Raw genomic sequence first — 25127 nt, forward strand, 5'->3', positions numbered from 1 at the left:
AAAGGCCATTTGGCCACAATTTCCTGTGGCCCGTCGGGCCTTTTTGCTTTTCGATTTAGGCCATGCCTTCAAAGAAGTAAACAACATGTTATGTTTAAGATTGTTCAAATTTCCAGGAAGACCGTTCGACCCTACTGATATCGTTAAGAATTTCACTACTGCAGTCAAAATAAAAGTGTGTTCTAAAGAATATGATCTTTTTGATGATATGTTTCAATAGAAAAGTAAAATTAAAGAAGTTATGCATTCAGCCCAAATGCGATTTCCTCCAGCATAATTTCAAGAGTTCAAAATGTACAGAGAAAGAAGGTTAGCTAATACCCCTTTGGGTAAATTATGCTTGGAACCCGTAACGGAACCAACTCCCAGTATCAGTCTCAGTGGAAGTTCAAGCACAAACAGGTCCAAATCTAATTCCGGGAAAGAAACATCAGAACACTCCAAGAAGTCTGAAAGTGACCATGATAAAAGCGAAGGGTCAGTAAGAGATACAACCCAGTCTAAGGAGCACCCAGAACAACAGGTTTTGACCTCTCCACAAGTAAATCTTCCCCCTCTCGTCGTCCAACCACCACCAATTAGAACTGAGCTGGATAAAGAATGGGAGACATTCAATGACCTAATCAATATTGAAGGAAAAAGCACAAATACACCTGGAAGTAATGTACAGACAGTGAATGATATAGTCACAGAGACAATCAGCAATATCCTAGAAATGGAACATTTTCCCATTACCCCATCTTTTGAACTTATACTCAAAATAGAGGAAATTTCTCCTCTTGATGTATTTTATAGTCCGCAACATAAGGCAGTAGTGAGAATACAAAGAAAGAATAGGAAATTGGAAAGCATGCTCTCTCATGATGCAGAGCAATTAGACATCCTTCGGTAAGATACCACCACTGACCCTACTAAAAATCTCACTAAATTATCTTAGATCGCAGGAGCATATGCTTCCACGACCATTGATAAAGCATCTGAGGTACAACAAATACTGAAAGAAAAATAAGATCAAATACAAGTTTTGCAGCAACAACTACAACAAGCTAGTGCCAACAGTGAAGCACAGAAACAACTTGAAAAACTACAGCAGGACTTTCAACAGATGCAGCTAGGATACCAGAATAGTTTGGCTAAAGAAAAAACAGTTACAGGCTATGCAAGAGATGTACAAGGATGATCCTAAGATTACAGAATTCGTCACAGAATCCATTTCCTTAAATGAACAACTACTACAGCAGCAAGAAACATTGTGCCAAAGAATATCACAATGGAGCTCTTATTGCGAAATGAGCGATAGGATTACTAATCAAGTCGTGGACTTGTGACATGATTGTGATTTAATTGATAAAAGAGTTACTAAATATTTGGCTTGGAAGGAATCAGAAGAAGGAAAAAAGGTAGGCGCACCCATAATCAGTGAAACCCACAAAGAAATGATCTTTAACAAGTGGGATGCACAGATCAAGAAAGCAAAACAATTGGCAGAAGAAGCAGCCACAAGAGCAAATAATTTCATTGACTGCATCAATAAAAATTTGCACAGGGAAAATCTAATATCAGAGACCACTCCAAGATATCTACCTAATGTACAACATCTACAAACAAGCTGGAAAGAGAAGGCTCAAGAAAAAGCAAAGTCCATCACAAGGTTAACTAAGTTGAATTGGGTTCTTACTAGACATATTTGGTAAAACCACATAGCCAGTGCATGAATCTCAAATGTATCATTAATTCTGCCGAGAAGATGGTGCCATCTCTTATCGATTCCGTTTTCGTAGGACAGCTAAAGTCGGAAGTTGGCTAGCCAACTCTCCTCAAGAAAATGTTGAATGCTTGCAACTAGAAGGAATAGATACATAGATAGTTAGTTATTAGTTTAGTTTTATATTCAGTTTTAGTTTTAGTTTTACTTTATTTTTGCCTAAAATGAGGACGTTTATTTAAACCGTATCCTACATTTTTGTAATAAATTATTTTTAGATTTAGCTATTAGTATTTAAACCCTTCTCATGCATTTAGAGAAGTGTCCTGAAATTTATCAAAAACTTGTCTTTAGAACATGCACTTTTTCACCCTCCGAGGAGGTTTTGATGAATGAATGAAACATGATTTATTGATATCCGCGTTTAATATCTACTATTGATGTTGCACTTTTGTACTCTTATTGGATGTTGGATTAAGAAGAGATAAATCATTATTGTTGGAACTCATGAGTAGGACTCGTTATAAATGGTACTTTTATCTCTTAACAAATTCTGCTTATGTGTTATGGTGATATTCATGTTCAGTTATTTATGTATGAATGCTTAAATGCTTGAGTTATCATTTGGCACTTTTGTACGGTGATAGCTATTTATTTATGCTTAATATATGAGTGACTTATTATGCGATATGTTTTTCACAACTGTTCAGCTAAATTTTTGTACGAAACAGTTCATCTTTATAGAATTCTTTTCTTATAGCGATTGAATGATCTTTATTACCAATTGCTATAGAAACTATTTTAGATCGCATAATTGAAAGATCAAATCCCGGGGTAGTTTTAGAATTAGATATTTCTGTTTATTAGAATACAATTGGACATCGTTAAATTATATTAGAATAAAAATCATTTTACTTAGAAGTTATTAGAAAGGAAATATCAATTCTCAACACACACACACATAAATTGGGAAACTGGTCCCATATCACCAGTCAGACCCACTACACCAAATGGAAAAGGAGCTGCTAACCAAGGTCCAGACCGGGTGGGTATCCCCCTTGTTGTAGACCTGATTTTTGGGGCTTCAACAAGTACCAATACCACGGAGTAGACAGTACAACTGCAATTCTATATTAATGTCGAAAGAGTGATTACAACCATCAGTTGCAACAGCCTTCCCTTACCCCTCCAGCTTCTCTCTCTCTCCCTTCTTACCAACTTCTTATGCTTAGATATGAGACTATGCTCGAAAATCAAGTAAGCTATCCTTTCAAATGATCTAACCTCTATCAAAATAGCCCTAGCTCTGCTTATGTAGCATTTGAGGTTAGGGTTGCCAAGTTTCTCCATGAGTTTCCTTACGTAAAAGCAATGATGTTGCCATTGTTTTCAACTCTTTCCCATTTTCCTTCTTCATAAGGATTAGAAATCCCTCAAATATGTCGAACTTTGATGTTTCCTTGCTTTTCTGAGTAGATTTAGGAGAGAATGTAGGGATATTTGTTAGTCAATTCGCTCCTTTGACCTTTAGATCCTCATTAGGGTTCACTAACGCTGTCCCCGAACTAACAAGTAGAGTTAGTGGGGTCACTAACGCTCCCTTAGGCTTACAGAGAAGCTTTATAAAGCATGTTGTCATTGTATAGGCAGCGTTAGTGTGGAAACAAGGCTTGTGAACTTGGTCATTGCTTCAACCATCATGTCTTTCCCCTATGAGCTAATGAGGAGGTCATTTTGCTATATAACATGCATGAATATTGCAACCATTTCCATAAATTATGGCATAAAATATGTACACAAATATCTAAAATTCATGCATGAATATTGCAACCATTTCCATAAATTGGCATAAAATATGTACAAAAATATCTAAAATTCACGCATGAATATTGCAACCATTTCAATAAATTATGGCATAAAATGTGTAAGCCGTTATCCACAAATATTATATCTAGTACAACCAAATTAAAAATATTTATGTGGTTGATATAGTCGAAGACTTCATAAATATAACAAAAAAAGCTATTGCAACAATGCCTTACCAATGCACACATTTACTTGATTAATATGTATAAAAAGATTATGGGTCAACTTTAACTTGAGAAAAAAAATGACTTATACATCTTATTTTAAAATGAACCATTTTTCTAGATAAAATTTTCTTATATATTAATTTCCCCATCTAATTAGAATATGAACTTGTTAGAATTGGAATCATCTCAAATCCCTAGGAAATTGGTGGGCAGCTAGCCACTAATCTAATTTAACTTAAGAAAAAAGGAATTACACATCTTATTATAAAATGGACCATTTTTCTAAATAAAATTTACTTATATACTAATTTCCCCATGTAATTAGAATATGAAATTATTAGATTTGGAATAATCTCAAATCCCTAGGAAATTGGTGGGCAGGGAGCCACATGGCAGAAATATAATTTTTTAAATTTATTAAAATTCACTGCAACCTAAAAAACTATGTAACACACTACAATAAATGATAAGCATTTATATTGAGCATATTCCCTTGAGAATCAATCTAGGTCATTAATTAAAAAGATATAAAAAAGTGAACAGATCCTCATCCACCTTAAGTTGAAAAATAAATATTTATTTTTCAAAGTTAAACATTATATTTTTCATTAGTCAATGCTAAACTAATAGTGATCAACAAACAAATTGATTGTTAGATTCTTTCCTAAGCACATAAAACATTAATACTTACAATAAAATTACAATATAACAAGTTTCTTAACCATGGATATCCACCCCCACTTTACCATGGATATTATTAACTTGTAAATAGGTTTTGTTATAATACCATAAGATAATATCGTGGCTTATCAATACCACATGTGGAAAAACCATAACTCATTTTACAATAAAAAAAAATAAAAATGTAAAATACTTTAGGACATTACATATAGCATTGATTACATAGAGTGAAAATTCTCCATCATATGGATGGAGGGAGAGAGAGAGAGCGAAAAGGAGAGAGAGGGGGTGGGAGGGAGATAGTAACATATCTAGAGGGAAAAGAGAGAGAGAGTGATGGGTAGGGGAGAGAGAGAGAGGGAGGTGTAATTAAGAGGGAGAGAGCGATGGGTAGGGTAGAGAGAGAGGGAGGTGAATTAAGAGAGAGAGGAAGGGAGGGGAAGGAGAGAGGGGAAAAGAGAGAGAGTGTGGGTAGGGGAGAGAGAGAAGGAGGTGTAATTATGTGGGAGAGAGTGATGGGTAGGGGGGAGAGAGGGAGGTGAATGAAGAGAGAGAGGAAGGGAGGGAGAGGAGAGAGGGAGGGAGAGAGATGGAATTGGAGGGGAAGAGAGAGGGAGGGAAGAACAAAGATATAAGGAGATAGAGGTAGAGAGAGACAAAGTGACAAGGTAGATATGGAGAGAGAGGGAGAGAGGATAGGAGGGAAAACAGAGAGGAGAGGTGAGAGTGAGGGAGAAAGAAGAAGAAGAGAGAGACATACATAGAGATGGAGGAGGGGGAGAGAGGGTTTGAGAGAGAAGGATAGAGGGAGGGAGATAGTAACAAAGTTGGAGGGTAGAGAAAGAGAGATGGGGAGAGAGGAAGAGAGAGAGAGAAAGGAAGAGAGAGTGAGAGAGATGTATCTAATGTAGATATGGTATGTGTATATAAAAACCAACCTAGATCCATCTTAAACCTAGATATTTCAAGCACCAAGAGAGATCAAATATATTTTCACTTTAAAAGAGGTTTGCATCTAAATAGATTTGATCCCTGTCAACCCTTAATAGATTCAAGGTTAAGATGTATCTATGCTGGTATAGTTCAAATTGGTGTTTGAATTCCACAACCTTGAAATGAAAAAAATAATTAACAATAAAAAATTAATTGATAAAATTCCATGTGAGGTTCATTAATATATCTATCTATATATATATATATCATTTTAATATTTATAATTTAATTTTATAAATATATTGAAATTTATATATTATTATATATAAATTTAAATTATGATTATATAAAGCTTTAAATTATTATATGAATATATTTTATATATATAAAAATAGATCAAAATTTATATATTATTATATAACTAATAACTATAGTGATAAATAAATAAATCCACATAAGTGTGTATCATTTCTGGGACAAAGTAAAGAAATTATTATTCATTGAAGGAAATTTATGTGATTAGGGAAATTATTAATTATTAGTAGAGAAATTATCCTTAACATGATTAAAAAAAAATATAAACTATAAGAAATAAAAGTTCAATTAAAATGCTACAATTATATAAAAAATTATAAAAAGTTATTTGTTAAAAAGTAGAAATAACAATAATAATATTATTAAAGAAATTCTTTGTAAAATAGGAGAAAAACAATATAAATATCTCATTTAAATTTAAATTAACAAAACTATAATTTTAAAATTTTCTATACGACGGAGAATTAGATTTCAACTAACAATTGTTAAAATCTCAACGATGTTTTGTTCTTTGGTTCTGATACTTACAAGTAACAATAAAAATTATTAAAATCTCAATGATTTTTTTGTTCTTTGGTTTCCATACTTAATAGTAACAATAACATGATGAAAGCATGTAATTATTTGTTTCTCGTTATAATATTTTGTAATTATGTCGAAAACAACTCCCTTAGCTGCTACTGTGTATGGGTCTGGACTATTGGATGAGATGTTAGATAATTAAAATTTTTGAGACCATAGGATTAATAATTAGTTAGTAGTTAAGAGAAAACAATTATATTAAAAAATTACATTTTAGATTTTAATTTTAGTGACAGTGTAAGATTTATTGGTTTTGATTTTGATTTTGTATGTTTACAATTTTGGTTTTGCCTGTGCATCTTAGTATGAATGAGTCTTTTACAGTATTGAGGTCACTAGGTTTTGACAGTCAACAAGTCATTCTTACAGAGATTTCCTCTCCTTTCCTAGGTCCTCTAGACCTATATCTTCTAGCTCAAAGTTTCATTTTCATTTTATTTAATTAATTTTTAGTATTTGATGCTTATAGAATTACGTTAAGCTTCCTCTGCTTGTGCACAGGATTCCAATAGGGTTTTCTACTGGAAAATGATTTATGGAGGTAAGTATTAACTCATCCCCATTATTTTTTTCATGGCATACATGTGCATACAGTAGTAAAAATCTTTAATGAAATGATTGTTACTTGGCAGGTATGACTTCTATGCCATTTTATAGGGTTACCCTTCGGCTTTGCGAAAGTAATCCCAGGTGTCTTTTCCATTTTTATCCCTTATTAAAACCAGGTGTTCTTCATAAATTCAGTTGAAAAACCCAAACCCAACTCACAGGGTTTTTGTTCCTTCTTCTTGTTTTCCTTTCCTTTCTTAGTGTTCTATTACAATATGTTGCAAACAATATGGATGATACTAAGGGCACACTGTCCCATTAAAGATAACTATGATTTGGTTAATATTAATGAAGTGCCTTCACATCTTGCTTGCAAATAGGGGTCTACCATTAATACATTATGGTCATAGTTTTAAATGGCTATCTTCCTTAGTTTCTTGAATGCTTTATTATGAAGTTTAATTGAGTTTTTTTGAAGGGAAGAAACACCTCTTGGTTTCTATATTCTTATGATTGTAGGTGTCTCTTAGATCATCTAAGAATATAAGAATTAAGAGACTAATAACAATCTATATATCTTAGATCATCTGATTGATAATATGGTCTGTGAATTAGCTATGGTTCAAAATCTGTGAGTAGTTATATGTCATAACAAACATTGTTATGAGATATGCATGTATAACTATTACATGTATATCCCATTCTCCTACTAAACCTGACTATGGACCTTACAACACTAGGTGTTTATAGTAGCTACTTCTATACTCTTCCTAAATGAATGAACTGTGTGAAATAGTAAGATCTCAAGGCTGGCCAAACTTGGGGCTCAAACATGATTTTGTGATTAGTTACCCATGTTTTAGCCACTTGGTTTCTTTCTAACATTTTATATATGCATTATCAGAATCTAGTACATCCCAAGTAATGTCCATGTCCAAAGAAGTCATTATGCTAAGAGGATCCACTCCATCAACATCAGTCCATATTGAAGTTGGAGTTGACAATGATGCTGAAGCAAAGATTGATGACATAGCGCTAAGTGAATCTATCACAGATCTGCAAGGTAGTTCATAACTAGAATCCAGTGCAGTTATCAATGAAGCTTTATCTCCCTCACAGTTGTATCTATTAGGTCTTTCTAATTTCACCTCAATGAGTGAATTCTCCTTGGAAGGTGTCACTCTGATGGTCTTTTGATTTTTCCATGCGTTAATATGTGCTCTCATGTCTGATGGATTTTATTTTTATCCACCATTCAACTATTCATTTGAAAGTTGTCTTCCATGTTATTTCCCCCTCCTGTATGCTCCAACACCTACCCGTCAACCCACGATTATTGTTGGTTGCAGTAAGTTCTGTTCTTGTGTGTCTAGAATACATTTGTTTTGATGGCACATTTTTGTTTATGTTTATTCTACATACTTACTTTTTTGTTTGTTTTGATATATTAGTTATAGGATATGCTTTGGCATCCTATTTGTTGATCTGAAAATCACTCGTGAGTGATCTCAGTTAATTAATTAATGAATAAAGGTATTACAGACTCATGTGATGGTGTGTGTCTATGTTATCTTAGGTAACAGATCGATCAGATTGCAAAATACACACACTGGAAAATGGAAAACAGTAAGAGAACATAGTAAGCAAATACAAGAACACAACAAATTAATAAGGAGTTCACCCAATCCTCCTGGGCTACGTCTCCGGTCCAGCTTTCAGTGGTGGCCTTCTTTTTATTGTGTCTTTAAACATAGTTCTTACAATGAGGAGCTCAATTTCAGTCTCCTGAAATAGGTGATGCTTGGTAGGGTGGTTCTTGGATTCCCCAAGCCACTAGAGTGCATAGGCTCTTCCTTACCAAGTATTGACCTCAACTGGCCTGAATGAGATGAGTCTAATTTGGTACTCAGTTTCTGACAGATATCCTCATAGGGATTACTTGAACCTCTCAAGCCTTCTGTCTGCTCGATGCTGCCTTAGCTCCGTAGGTCAGCTCGGCTCTCTGTTCTCTGCTTCACTTTCTATTCAATTTCTCTGGCTCATTGTCTCCTCCTCTGTTTCGTTCTCTCTCTCTCTCTTGTTCTATTCTCTGTTTATGCGTTGCTTAAAGTGAATTCGTCCCTTTGACTATTCACTTCCTCTTCCACTTCTTCGGATCACCTGTTGCTGTTTGCTTGGAGTTCCCTGCCTCTACGTCTTCGCCACTGTATAACGTTTCACAGGGAAGTGGCCACTTGTCCTTTCATGAACTACGCCAGCTTTTCCTCAAACGGTTCGGTATTTCGGTTACTTTGTGTAATGATTCATCTGCCAACTCAGCAGTCAAATCAGACTTCAGACTTTGATATGTCGCAGCTTAATTCTCCCTCCAAATCCGATCATTCATTGGGTGCAATCTCTGTTGTTAGATCTCGAGTCCCCAGATCCTATGATGTTCGCTCTTATCGTGCGGTTGACTTGCTCAAACGTTAGCCTGCGATGAGAGGTGGTTTTCTCTCTCATCCACCAGACACGCAGCATTCATTGTATGGCATCGCTGGGCCTCCTGACAATTCTGCTTACTGCCCAAAACACCTCCGATATTCCATCGGTTTTGAAGTGCGGGACCCACCTATCATTTTATCACTTTTCCCATGGTTTTTAGCCTTCCTTGTGACCGAACACTCGAGGCTATTCCTTCTCGAGGGGTTTTGCCTAGCCACATCAGAAACGACATCCGTTTTCTGATCCGGAGTTCCTAACTGCTAGTTTGCGTCTTGCGCGTCTCCATGGGCCTCGGTCAGTGCGCTTTGACTGAGGTCCTCATCATTCCTTGCTGGCTACAAACTGCCATTGTCCAGAGGTCCTTCCTGATAGCTCTTTGTTCACAAGCTTTTGAAGTCTGTCATGATTTGATAATAGTCATAGAACTCTGATAATTTTCATGGATCCAATTTGGATCACGGCCTTCCCACTAAAAAAGCTTTTGGAGCACCAAAAATTGATTTTCAAGCATTGACTAAGTGATAGTACAATTGTCTCACTTGTCCAATCTCTATCCACTTTGCACTGCTCAGCTTTGAACCCTTGAGCCCAACTCTGAGGTACTCAACATCTCCCCTATGTGTTGTTCTTACCTTTCTATCCAGAACTGTGTCTTCCTACAATTCATTAAGATATTCAGGTGACAGGTCATCAATAGAAGGCAATTGACTCTACTCTTCAGGATCCTCAATTAGTGAAGGTTCAAATAATCTCAAGCAATCTGCATTCATGACTGAGTAGATGTGCATGTAAGCTGGTAGATCAAGGTGAAAAGCATTCTCACCAATTTTCTCAAGTATCTTGAAAGGTCCATACATGATAGGTTTTAGCTTTTTACCTTCACCTTGCATTCTATCCTTGCTGATATACAGCCAAAATTTGTCACCATCTTGGAAAGTATGCTCCATCCGATGCTTGTCATGCCTTGCCTTGTACTTGGCTTGGCTCTTTTCCAGCTATTCCTATACTGCCTAGTGGATCTCTTGGATTTTTTCAATGAACCTAGTTGCCCTGTCCATGTCAATGTGTCCCTCAACTATGGTGTCTTTACCAAAGACAAAATCCAAAGGAGACCTATGTATGAAACCAAAACAGGTCTCAAAAGGAGATCTCTGTGTAGAAGAATGCTTTGATTGGTTGTAAGCATGCTGCACATAACACAAATGTTCATCCCAAAGCTTAGGATGTTTGCTGCAATATCCCTTGAGCAACTGGATCACTGTCCTGTTGACTACTTCTGTTTGGCCATCAGCTTCTGGATGGAAAGTTGTGCTTTTCTTCAGTTTGGTGTCCATCAGTTCCCACAGACTTGACCAAAACTTCCCCACAAATCGGGTGTCTCGATCAGATATAATGGAAGTGGGTAATCCAAAAAGAACCCATACATGTTGAAAGAACAGTTTTGCAATTTGTTCAGCTGTAATCTATTTGTTACAAGGTATCAAAATACACATTTTGCTGAACCTATCCACAACAACATACATATAATCTTGACCTTTCCTATATTTAGGCAATCCTCCAACAAAATCCATGGAAACACTTTCCCAAGGGTGAGAAGGAACTAGTAATGGAGTGTACAAGCCTAGTTTTCTATTGCCGGGCTTGCTTTTAGCACACATAGTACACCCTCTTACATATCTAGAAACTGTCTCATTCATTTTTGGCCAATAAAAAAATCTTTGCAGCTGTGCAACTGTTTTACTTACCCCAAAGTGACTTGATATTGGAAAAGTGTGTGCTTCTCAAATTATCTATACTCTTTTAGTTTATGGAATGCATAGCTTCCCACAATGATATAAGAGCCAGTCCTTTACATGATAATCCAATTCTTCTACTCATTTTCCTTGACTCAAATTTGCATATACATCTTTGAAATCTATATCATGAGCATATTGTTCAATGTAGCTCTCATGTAACACATAATTATGCTTAATTATAGTAGATGCATTTATAATGGGTCTAGATAACATATCTGCAACTTTTTTGTGTATTCCCTTTTTATATCTAATGACTAAATGAAACTGTTGTAGAAAACCATCCATCTATAGTGTCTTGATTGCTGCAACTTAGTTTTGGAGTGTAGATATTGAAATGGTTGATGATCAATATGTATTACTGTCTCTTTGCCCATTAAGTAATGTTTCCACTTTTTCACACTTTGTACTAATGCATACAATTCTTTATCATATGTAGGATAGTTAACTAATGCATAATTAAATGTCTCAGAATGATAACATATGGGTTTACCGTGTTGTATCAACACTACTCGCATGGCATAGTCACTGGAATCCATTTGGATCTCAAATGGTCTTTGAAGATCAGGTAGTGCTAGTACAGGTGCTATACTAATCTTTTCTTTCAAGGTGTTGAAGGATTTTTGTTGTTTGCCTACCCACTAAAAAACCTTGTTCAATCCTATTAAAGCATGTAAGGTAGCTGCAATTAAGGAAAAAGTTAGAAATGAACTTTCTCCAATATTTTTCTACTCGTAAGAAACTCCTAACTTCTGTAGCAGATTTGGGCTTAGGCTAGTTTACAATGACTGCCACCTTAGAGGGATCTATCTTCAATTCACCACCCCCTACTATATGTCCCAAATAATTCAAAGATGTTTTGCCAAATTCACATTTTGAGAGTTTAACATAAAGTTTTTCTCTTTTCAAAACATCTAGTGTCTTCTTAACATGCTGTAAATGTTCTTCCCATGTTTTGCGAAATATCAGAATGTCATCCAGATACACAATAACAAAATTATCAAGAAAAGGTCTGAGTACATCATTCATTATTCTCATGAAAGTAGCAGGAGAATTAGACAAAAGGCATAACCAACCACTCATACAATCCCTACTTCGTTTTGAAAGTAGTCTTCCATGCATCTTGTTCTGCAACTTTGACCTGATGATATCCACTATGCAAGTCTAACTTGGAAAAATAAACAACTTCTTTCAATTTATCTAATAGATCATCTATGCGAGGAAGGGGATAACGATTTTTGATTGTTATCTTATTCAGTGCTCGGTAATCAATGCATATTATCCACAAGCCATCTTTCTTTCTCACCAAAATGATTGGAGATCCACATGGTGATATGCTAGGTCTGATGAACCCCTTCTTGAGCAACTCCTGCACCTGCTTCTTGATTTCTATGTTCTCTAAAGTGGACAACCTATACATTCCAATGTTAGGCAATGGAGCATCTTACTGCAAATTAATTTCATGCACTATTTCCTTTTTGGGTGGCAGACCTTTAGGTTCTTGAAACAAGATATCATACTATGAAACAGCTCTTTCTAAATCAGCTTGTTGTTTAGCATCATAGCCCTCAAATACATTGGTTTTATCAGGTTTCTTTTCCTTTACAACCATCAGTAAAAATTGTTTGCATGAATTTATCATTCATTTCATTTGCCTTGAGTTTATGAGAGTATACTTATTCTTGAGCTTATGAACTCTTACAAAGTATTCGATTCCATCTTTAATGAGTAGATAATTTTTCTCAGCTCGATAGAAGATAGCTTTTCTGTCATACAATTAAGGACTTCCTAAAATAATTCCACATATATCCAAAGGAATTATGTCTAACTCAACCTCATCTACAAATACTAATCCAAAAGAAAACTTGAGTTTGCATTGTCTAGTCACTTGTAGTTGTGCTTTATCATTTAACCATCCTAATGGGTATGGTTTCTTGTGAGGTGTAGTTAGTAATCCCAACTTCTTTACAATTGCTTTAGAAATTAAATTTACTTGTGAGCCACTATCAAACAAAGTATCAATCTTTTGATGTTTGGAAATAACTCAAATATGGAAAAGCTCATGTCTTTTTCTCTCATTTTCTTCATCAATAGTAGATTGTGCAGAATTACTACTAGATGCTTCAGAATTCTTACCTTTTATAACGGTGGCTGCAATGGTTGTTTCATCTCCTAAGTCTGACACCAAATCTTTCTCAATAGCTGTAGCAGTCTTCTTCTTCTTGCCCTTGAACTTCTTAGGTCTTAGCTCCGGATGCAAAATCCAATAGTGCTCATCATCATGCCCATCCTTCTTACAGTGAGTGCATGAAAACTTGCTCTTCTGTGCAGTGTTAGCCTTCCTTGCTTTCCATTTCTATTTTCTTTTCTCCTTATTCTTGCTTGCAGTGGGTTGGGATGATCCCCCAACTTCTGGACTTCCATTCTTTCCTCTAGCTTCTAGATGAGTAGCTTGTACAAATACCTCATCTATACTAGTGGGATTAAACATGAGAATAGTGCGCCTCATGTAGCTATGTAGACCACCAATGTACTTCAATAGAGTCTCAGGTGAGTCTAATGAGATTCCTAGAATCAATGCTCTCTTTCTAAATTCTTGGGTGTATCCCTGTACACTTTTTCCTTTCAACTGTCGAAGAGTTTGCCAGCTCATCATGGCTTGCTACATGTAGGCCAATGGATAGAACTATTTTTTGATTGCAGAAACAAATTCACTCCAGACAGAAATAGTCTTACCATGTCCCTTCATGTCAACTTGGGTCCTGCCTTCCCACCAAACCAAGGTAGTGCTGCCAAGGCGTAGGCTTGCTAGCTGAATCTTGCTCTTGTCTGAATCAATGCTCTGCACTCTGCAATAAACATCAATTTGTCTAATCCAATTGTCCAGCTTTTCTGCATTCAACTCTCCATCATATATAGGTAAATCAAATTTAACATCTAGTTTAATCAAAGATGCCTTCTTTTTATGTTCAGGGCTATTAGGAGGTGTGAGAAAGCTTTCCTCTTTCCCTTTGCCTTTTGAGTGGTCATGGAGGAGAGACTCATCTTCTCCTTTGTCTTGTTTGAAGCCTGACGAATCTTCATCCTTATGTTTTCTAAAGTCCTTATAAATTTCCTCTACCATGGACCTTATGGCTAGGAAACTATCTATGAATTGAGGGTCTAGCCCCACAGAACCTTCCTCTAACATTATCTTCTGAGGATAGACTCTCCCAATTTCAGGATTAGTTTCGACCAACTCTCCTTTTCCTAATTTGAGCTTTGATCTAGTTAGCATTCAACAGCTAAATCCAACACAAGCTTGTCTAACCTTAAGAGCCTAAATCTCTGATACCACTTTATCTAAAAATCACTCGTGAATGATCTCAATTAATTAATTAATGAATAAAGGTATTACAAACTCATGTGCTAGTGTGTGTCTATATTATCTTAGGAAACAGATTGATCAGATTGCAAAATACATAGACACTGGAAAATGGAAAACAATAAGAGAAACATAGTAAGCAAATACAAGAACACAACAAATTAATAAGGAGTTCACCCAATCCTCTTGGGCTACATCTCTGATCTAGAATTCAGTGGTGGCATTCTTTTTATTGTGTCTTTAAACAAAGTTCTTACAATGAGGAGCTCAATTTGAGTCTCTTGAAACAGGTGATTCTTGGTAGGGTGGTTCTTGGATTCCCCAAGCCACTAGAGTGCACAGGCTCTTCCTTACCAAGTCTTGACCTCAACTGGTCTGAATGGGATGAGTCCAATTTGGTACTCAGTTCTCGACAGATATCCTCACAGGGATTGCTTGAACCTCTCAAGCCTTTTGTCTGCTCGATGCTGCCTTAGCTCCACAGGTCAGCTCGGCTCTCTGTTCTCTGCTTCACTTTCTGTTCAGTTTCTCTGGCTCATTGTCTCCTTCTCTATTTCCTTCTCTCTCTCTCTTATTCTGTTCTCTATCTATGCGTGGCTTAAAGCGAATTCGTCACTTTGACTGTTCGCTTCCTCTTCCACCTCTTCAGATCACTTTCTATTGTTCGCTTGGAGTTTCCTACCTCTGCGTCTTTGCCGCTGTGTAACATCTCACAAGGAAGTGGCAACTTGTCCTTTCATGAGCTGTGCCAGCTCTTCCTCAAATGGTTTGGTATTTCAGTTACTCTGTGTAATGATTCATCTACCAACTCAATGGTCAAATTGGACTTCAGACTTTGATATGTCGCAGCTTAATTCTCCCTCCAGATCTGGTCATTCATTGGGTGCAATCTTGTTGTTAGATCTAGAGTCCCCAGATCCTATGGTGTTCGTTCTGATTGCGTGGTTGACTTGCTCAGACGTTAGCACACGATGAGAGGTGGTTTTCTCTCTCATCCACCGGACATGCGTCATTCACTGTATGGCATCGCTGGGTCTCCTGACAATTCTCCTTACTGCCCAAAACGCCTCCAATATTCCATTGGTTTTGGAGCGCAGGACTTGCCTGTCATTTTAGCGCTTTTCCCACGATTTTCAGCTTTCCTTGTGACCGAGTGCTTGGGGCTATTCCTTCTCGAGGGGTTTTATCTAGCTAGCACTAATAGCGCATCATAAATGGCCTCTGTTTTCCGATCCGGACTTCCTAACTGCTATTTTGCATTCTGCGTGGTCTCCATGGGCCTCAGTTGGCACAGTTTGACCAAGGTCCTCATCGTCCCTTGCTGGCTACAAACTACCACTATCCAAAGGTCCTTCTCGTTAGCTCTTTGTTCACAAGTTTTTGAAGTCTGTCATGATTTGATAACAGTCATAGAACTCTGATAATTTTCATGGATCCAATTTGGATCACTTGTATTTATACTGATGTACTTTTAAAGCTCCATTTACCAACACATTGGTTTTAGATTAATAAAATTATCCAATCTTGTGTTTTTCTTCGCGTTATAATTTTGGTGAATTTCATTTAGTTAGGATTTTGATGAAATTGATCAAGTGTTCATAATATTTTAATGGCGCATACTCCTCTATGACTACTTCCCAGACTAAACATATTGCTTATTGAGTATAATGCTTTAGTGCCATGTTTATAAGCTCCCGGATTACTGTTCCCTGCGAGTATATCCACTCTTAATTGAGAACCACGAGAAATTGTTTATCAACTTTGGATTCCTTTCTGAGTGAAATCTATCATGCATCCACACAAGTGCTAAGAATGAAGAGTAGACTAACAAAATAGTAAGCCTGCGAGCATGGAACAATTTCAACCAGTTGGTTTTTACTACTTCCTTCATTTTATAGTTCATATTAGGTACCATACTATAATCAGCAATATGGCCTTGGAAGGGTATTTAAGGCAACATATTTGATCCCTAAACTGTAATGTTGTTGACATATTCATTGACTTTTTAATGCTCTGATTCTAATTTTAAGGAGTGTAAAACTACAAAAATTTGCTCAAGCTCTTCAAGTTTTCTGCATAGAGTATCGAGGGGATAAGAAACTTCATCAAGATGAGATTTCCAACACCTTGATATACATGTCTCAGCAAAATTTTGAGGAATTTGTAGTTTGTGTAGATACTGCCAAAAAGAATATTGAAGACAACCCTTTGAAGGCCAAAGAAGCGAGTGATTTACACATGGATCTAAACTTTGGTTTGAATCTTTGCTCTGATGCCTTGGATGTGGTTGTGGATAGTGTCATTCTCAACATCAATGAGGACTTGCATATACCACTCTTGGAAAAGGCAAAATGTGTCCAGTGGTTTCTTTTGAAGTAGATATTCTGGAGACCTTTCCCCTATTTATGTTTGAAGTTTCCCACTCGAAATACTTTCTTAGTCATCTTGAATATATCTCTTTGGCTATGCTCAACCAATGACTAGGGTTCGAGCTAGGAGTGGGCATGACTTGAAGAAGAATCTAAATTGGTGGGACTTAATTTGGTTTGGAATTATCTTCGTTATTGGTACTGGGATTTTTTTCCTAACAAGTTTGGAAACCAAAGAAGTAGTTGGGCCTGCAGTCCTATTGTCCTATGTTATTTCAAGAATCTATGCCTTGCTTGTTGTCTTTCATTACACTGAATTTTCCGTGGAAATCCTAATAATAGGCCGAAGTTATTTGATTTATTTTTTCTACTTCATGCAATATTTTGTATCTGGGATTCAAAATAGTCCTTATTTTGTTACGTGTCATCTGGTGATTTTGTACATCAAATCTATCATTGATACTCACAAAGTCTTTCCATAATTTATCCTCTTCTTTCTATATATGAATGTAGGTTCTTGTGTTGTAGATTATCCATGGCTGCCACTTCTCTCATGAATCAATCATTGTCATACACTTTATTATTTCCACGACCTGTCTTATAATTGAATTTAAGAAGAATGGAAGCTTTGTTTTTTAGATTTAAACAATTTTTCCTAGTCATGGATTTAAAAAATTGTGCAGACTCTGTTCGTTTCATAGATATATGTATGACTTCCTTTCTTGAATCAACATTCTTATAAACTCGATTACGTCTCTATCTTATAATTAAGTTCAAGAAGATTAAGTGTTTTAATTTGTGAAATTTCAACAAATTTAGTTGGCCTAGAATTGCATTTATGCAGGTACATGTGGATGTGTATCAATTTGTGTTTTCCTAAAGTTATCTACTAAGCCTCAGACTTTAAGGCGAGGTAATTATATATTTAAAATTATATTGGTATGTAAACAAATATACCATTCTCCCCTTAGTTAAATTTACTTACAATGTCATTTTTCTTGCAAATTTATCAAGCAGTTACTAGCTCCATCACTGACAGTGAATTTTAGAATTAGGATATTGAAGAGTGGAACTAGTTTAAAATGCCCTCAGACCACCTATTTCCCTCTTAAGCATTTAATGATGCTAGAAATACAGATGAAGATCTAGAAATCATCAACTCCTTTAGTGTTAAATATTTGACTCTGAGATAAACAAAACATATTTTTGCACCAAGAGATTACATATAATTATGAATGTTGTAATTATAATTAGAAGCATGAAAAGACACTCCACAAGTGCAATGAGGGTTGGTGAGAGTGTGCACTAGGGAAATTAAAGGAAAAGCAACATATTAATCGATACAACTTGAACCTATATTGTTTCAAAATCAAAATATTGGAGTTTCCAAGGTTGTGAAAATGTGTTGAGGGCTTTGCTTCAAATCTTTCTAGGACAACATCAGAGCATCTCAAAAGAGGCATTTTCCCCAATTTCAATGGAGCAGTTTCTATTCTTATATCATTTTTTACTCCAAAAAATATTACATTTGCTGTCTCTTCTTAGAACAGGAAAATAGGTGCTCTTACCTTACCACAAGGAGTTATGCCTCTAACCATGATTGACAGACCCTACCCTAGTTTCAAAGTTGTTCATTTTAGTAGCTGAACACCTCTAGTTCTTTCTAGGGGGAAGGAGAATCTAGGTGTACTTTCTATGTTGGAAGATATTGTGATGAAACTAAAGAGCCTAGGAGTAAAAGGAGGTTCACAAGAAATCCTTAGAAAATCTCAGGTTGAGACAAAATGCAATTTGCTCGCTAAATGACATAATGAATCTTGTGGCACAGTTTCTGTTTTTTTTTAGAGCATAAAAAATTAAAAGATTTTCTCAATCATGTTGTTCAATTTTTACTTAGATTAGATTTGATACAAAACTAATTGAAAAAATATAACCTGAAAAGTCCAAAAAGTATGATGTTCACACTATGAGACTTAAACCTTTGGATCCCATTGTTGTTCAAATACCTCAACTCTTTAGCTATTGAGGTTAAATAGTTCCTCTCCTCAGTTGTATTACATACAAAGCCTGACCCATCTTATCAGGTAGCCATATTCATATTACATTTCAGGTAGTTGAATTAGGTGATATATCGTCAGAGCCCTGCCTAAGGGATATATTGACTGTGTATATACTATCCAAGAACCCCAGGTCTATTTAGTTTATTAGCTTTCATATTATAGTGTGAATTGATAGGCTTATATATACATTGTGTATACATTTAGACGAACCCATATTTGTCTTATATGTTGGCTAAAGCCACATTGATAGAAGAAAGGCAAACAAATGAGCTTCTGATCATTGAAGTTCACCCTAAATGTCTTTTATCAACTCATTGTAATTGACAAAGACTAATGTACGATCAAGGGAAACTACTTATAATATAGTACGATCCATCAAGTCCTAGTGGACTCAGTCACTCCCTGATAGTGGTGGTGGAATTAGTCCAGTCTAGTATCAGTACATACACTAGTGGGATAATCTAGTACTCAATGGATATGCTAGTCGCATGATGAATGAGGCAATGGAACCATCTCAGACTTAACTGAACCACCTAATTGTCGGTCAGATCTCTTTGGATCAATTATTCAGTCATTAGTAGTCTTTAGCTCATTAAATCCCCATTCCATGCATGCTGCTCGAACCAGATCAAATATATTCACATTCAATATGTATTTATAGATTGGGTTTTGAATTTATTTGAAATCCATATTCTACTGTCAGATATGAAGCTAAATATTTTTCGTTTTACTCTTGCAGGAACCACTGTTGCTCTGAAATGTTCGCTATGTCTCTAAATTGAACCCCTTAGTATTGAATTTGTGTTTCCTTCTTTGAACCTGGGAAGCATGTCAAGGAGAAGGGGATGGGGAGTTGGCAATGGACAATTCCTACTAGAAGAGTCCTAAAGCAAAATAAACTTTTAATTTTTCATCGCATAAATTTTTGAAAACTTATTTTAATAAGATTTCAAACTTTTCCCTATTATGTTTAGTGTGTGATTCATATTATTGTTATTATTTAATTAAGATATTTTTATTTTTATTATTTTTGGAGTGAGAAATTCTCAGTCATGTAATATAAGAGAGATGTTTATAAAAAATATCATAACTTAACTTTTATAAATTTGCTGAACATTTTATTATAAACTAGAAAAAGAAAGATTAAAAAATTATAAAAAATAATAAAACCAATTTTTTCAAAGAAGTTTATTGGGTAGTAGACAACTTATTTTTGGAATTAAAGTCATATTTATTATTGGTTTTGAATAAATTTCTTTTAATTAAATCTCAAATAAAATAAATAAAAAAATTGGTATAATAGTTCATTAATATTCCTTAATATATTATTATGAAGAAGTTTAAAAGATGGACATAGGCATGTAGTACTTGCTTTAATTGTTGGAGAATTTGGACATAATTTCAAGTGTACCATGAAGAGGGATCTCCTTGTGATTGTTTAGCCTCATTTGTTTGCTTCAGATAATCTTAGTGTGACTATAAAAGTTGAGAGACAAAATTAATCTAATAGTGTAGAGACAGGTATGGAAACACCATATTTAACATGGCAACCTTGGTGAACATTAATAATATTTATCCTAACAATTTAAGAGAATTTAAAAGAATGCAAAGGGGATTAATAATAATGATCAAGGTGTTATTTTTTCTAATACATATTTTATTAGTGATGTGTGGAACCCTATCTTGAATGTAAAGCACAATTTTATTCTTAATGCACTTTCCATATTATGCTATCAACTTACAGTGTTTCCTTTGCAACATTTGGTGCAATTGCTAGTTATGTTAGTAATGGTGGGTAAATAATTTGGAAAATAAAATAGAAAATAAGGAGATTAGTTTCTGGTATTTTGCGAACCCAATTCAATGTTTCATGGTTGTTCCCCACTCCCTAAGAAATGATATTTCAAATGGTTCCTATTGCACTATGCCTTATCTATAATATTATGTAGATAGTCATGGAAACTTTGTTAACTAAAAATGCCATCTAAAAAAAATTATTAATTAAAAATTCTATCTAAAACCTCAATCATCTAGTTCGAGTTTAGGTTTGAATTCCACAACCTTGAAATAAAAAAAAAATATACAATAAAAAATTAAACTATAAAATTCAAATTCAAATTAAAATTATATATATAGATATCATAATTCAATTATTAATATTTATAATTTAATTTTATAAATATATTAATATTTATATATTATTATATATAACTATAATATAATGAATAAATAAATTATATTAATTTAAAATATAATTATTAAAAACCTTTCAAATTATATAATTTTTTTTTTACATGCATCATATAACCAAGGCTTCAAGAAGCCAAATCTATATTTAAAAAAAATTAAGGATAAATGCTAATTGAATCTATTCGAATATTATTTCCATGTTAGTGATGTTGTTAATTTGAATTTTGTAACATCCCTCAACAACAAATATATATATATATATATATATATATATATATATATATATATATAGATATATAATTTATTAATTTTTTCTCCTTCTCACATTAATTTTCTTTGCTAAATTGTATGAGCGTCTTAGCCTACATATGTAAGTTATACTGCAATACCCTGACCCTTCATAGTCAATAATATTATTTCATACTGTCATAAGGTTTGGACTTAATTTTCATTCTCAAGATGGTTTATATGCCACAATGTAAATATCCTTGACATGTTATGCATTTCATATGTGTTAATAACTTGGGTATGGCCTTATTATATTTAAATTAGTTAAATTATAAGAGCTCCAATTAAGTGATGACTATGATAACTTTAATTCTGAAACCTTAAGGTCTGGCATAGGTGTAATACATAGGATACTCTAGAAGCATGACACATTGAACATTTTCAAAGGTACAAGTGTCAGGTGTGGGCCTTCTAATATGTTAGTAGATCTGAGCCCCTCACTCTTCAAGGTTTTCAATTGACGACTACCATGTAAAGAGGTCAGTTATGGGTAACCACCTTGATGTCAACAGATCTGAGCCCCTTATTCTTCAAGTTTTTCAATTGATGACTATCATGTAAAGGGGCCATTTATGGGTAACTACGTTTGTTCCTGCTGCATTGTCGACTCCATGGGTAAGTACCTTTGTTCCTACTCCATTGTCGACTCCATGGGTAACTACCTTTGTTCTTGCTGCATTTTCGACTCCATGGGTAACGACCTTTGTTCCTACTGCATTCTCGACTCCATGTGTAACTACCTTTGTTCCTATTGCATTGTTGACTCCATTTGTATTTTTCCTTCTTCGAAAGAGAAACTTTGTAACTCATCTACCAACATAGGTTCCTTTCTCCCTTATAGATGTAATTTCTCAAGTTGGCCGAATAACCAGGTCATGGAGGCATGCGACCAACCTAGAGAGTGATCAAATAGATGGTGGTAGGTAGGGCTACCTCCTGTACAACTTATTTCCCAAAGTAATAATCACAAAGTGAGGTCTAGACTCATAAACATCATGTTTCTTCCACAAGTATAGGTTTCCTAATAATACATCACAAACTTCAAGTGGAGAAACATCACATAGTACCTCATCCATGAAGGGCTTGATGCTGTAGGGAAGGCATCACTTATGGTTCATGGGGAGATATCATCCTTGGTGAAGCCACCCGATGGTTTACGGCTGCTAATGTGATGTCCTCGGTAGGCCTGGCTACTTCATGACCTTTGCTGAAATGAGGTTCTTTTGGCTCCCACTGTAGATAATGAACTGAAATGAACAACCTTTCACCCACATTTGTGAGTGGAAGAGGCGTTCCCCTACCTCTGGATCTTCAGGATCATCATTCTAGATCTTGGTGGTGGTCACGGTAGCACTGGGCTCCGCGTCAATGATATGCTTCCCTTCTTAATTCCCCTTTTCAGGTTATGTCTCAGAGTTGGAACATGCATATGATTCAAAAGCCTTTAGCTTGACCACCAATGATTGCTTAGCCCGACACTCACTTGGGTTGTGAGTGGAGGTCTTATGGAACTCACACCATTTTTCCGTGTCCTTCTTTGTCTCTGTGGTGTTTTTATTTGCTTGCGGCTTCGACAGGTTGCCTTGGGTCACCTCACCTTGCCTTTGGCCTTTACTCTATGGTTTGGGGGCACACTTTCCTTTCTTCAGATTTGCATATCTGAAGTTTTGCTTCTTCTGTTTAAACTTCTGCTCAATCTTGACAACGTATCGATATGTCATTCCAAGCGAGGATATGTCTAGGAACTCCATCTCGTCCTAGATGTACTTGTGCAAATAGTTGTCGTACTTGATTACCAATCCTTGACATGTGGCATGGCTTTGAGAAGTGTAAAAGTAATCTTTTCCCAATTGGAAAAGTCATGAATTGAAAATATCCTTCCAACAAATTCAACCATTTATCTACGATGTCTACATCTATCTAGCCCTCAAATATGGGAATATAAAAGTTAACCTGTATCTTAAAAGGAGTGGTGCCTCCAAAGTGGCTGTTGGATGAAGATGCATTTCTTGTGGGTAGTCTTCAAAGGATCTGTGCAAAGTTATCCATCATCACATTCCTGTATCACTCAAGGGCTTCCTCAAGAAATATTTTGAAAGGATCTCCTACCCCCTCATCTTTTTTTTCTTCAACCATGGGAGAACATTGGGGTTTGTGAGGCTGGTCTTGTAAACTTTTAACTAGATCGATCCCTAACTCCTTATATCCTAACCTCGTTGGGACATGCAAAGAAAAACAGAGAAAGATAAGACTGCTCTGATACAACTGATCCAAACTTAAACAGGAACAAAAAAACTTACAGATATAACCATAAATACATAAATGCAATAGAAATAAAATGTCATTTCATTAATATCAGAGTACCGAAATATGCTTACAAACAGAATGGAAATATACTAACTCAGGCGATGTAAGCTTATCTCTGAGAAGAGATGTGGTAGCTACACACTTCTAAACTGTGTTACAATGAGGATCAAATGCCTATTTATTATTGAGAAATAATGGAAAACCATAAACATCCAAAAACCTAACCCTAGGAGATGAAGCATCAAAACTATGGGCCTTGTTTGGGTAAATTGTTACATCAACTTCTCGGGGTCGTAGCTTTGGCATACAATCTTTGTTTGGCTATAATAATACCTTGTTTCGGATACCTCGAAAAGAGGGGGTTGAAAATAAGTGGAAAGATGGTTTGGTTTGTTTTAGGTCTCTTAGTTTTCCCTAAAAACTTCATGTATGGCCTTAAAAAGGATTTGGAAGTCCAGGACCCAAAAAACTACCAAAAATTGTAAACTATGCTACAATTAAGTAAACTGAAAAACTAAAAGAGAGAGTTTTGGGTCTCCAAGTGGAATAAGCGGGTAGCCACTAATATCCACCTAGACCAATGGATGGAAAGAGATGTAAGAAAGAGATGGCTTCAAGTGGTGAACAATGGTAAACAATGCACGACTGAATTTTCTGGCAGCTGATGAAAATTTCATTGAATCAAGGAAAGGATTTAGGGGGATGTCCCTGAGCCCAACTTGGTCAAAGGTTTCTTTCTACATTTAGGAGTACCTTTCCTGTGAAAGAAGACACACACTTCTTTACATTTATCATTTGATGTTGCTCTCTCATCTTCAACATAACCGCCTTATTAGCTTACAATTATTTTTATTCAAAAATATGAAATTAATGACCAAGATAATAAGGAAAAACTGTCACCCAATGTGTGTCACACCATGTAGTAATAAAAATATTGGTTGAAGACGCCTTTTCTATGGAAGGATGGACATGGGATTAATTTCTTATTGGGTATAAGGTGGGTATTATTGCAGAGGAAACATTATAGATATAGGCAAAGGTAACATCAGAGATAGGAGGAAAAGGTAGTAGAACCTAGAAATTGTGAGGGTGAGGTTTTCGACACCTTTGTGAAAGCAGAGAAATTGTGAAAATAATGAGGATGAACATAGTTTTGTGGTACTGCATAATACTACCAGGTATTCTAGTTGAATATAACTAGAGAGTTTCCCAATAAAAGAGGGCCCTCTCCAACTTGAGGTCTACCTGCTATAATGTTTCAAAGCGAAACATTGTAAAATGGTCAGAAGCTTTCCACAACACCCTAGCTGACCAGATATAGGGAATGAGAGTTTAGTCAAGATGCCAGGTGGGCCCTTGCATGAGATCCAAATGCATATTATTTGTTTTATTTTTTTTATTAACAATTTCAGTTTTTTTTAATTTTTCCTTGTATGAGGTCTAAATGCATATTATTTGTTTTAATTTTTACTTT

At 35.4% G+C, this 25127-nt stretch overlaps 1 pseudogene; it reads left to right on the plus strand.

The window, feature by feature from the left end:
• Positions 1–292: 292 nt before the first annotated feature.
• LOC149203229 (hypothetical protein At1g04090-like) overlaps positions 293–25127 on the plus strand; it is a 52491-nt pseudogene continuing 27656 nt past the window's right edge.

This window comes from Pinus tabuliformis, chromosome 2_1 (genome assembly GCF_031772625.1).
Source record: "Pinus tabuliformis cultivar Carrire ecotype Pingquan chromosome 2_1, CPIR1, whole genome shotgun sequence".
Lineage (NCBI taxonomy): Eukaryota > Viridiplantae > Streptophyta > Pinopsida > Pinales > Pinaceae > Pinus > Pinus tabuliformis.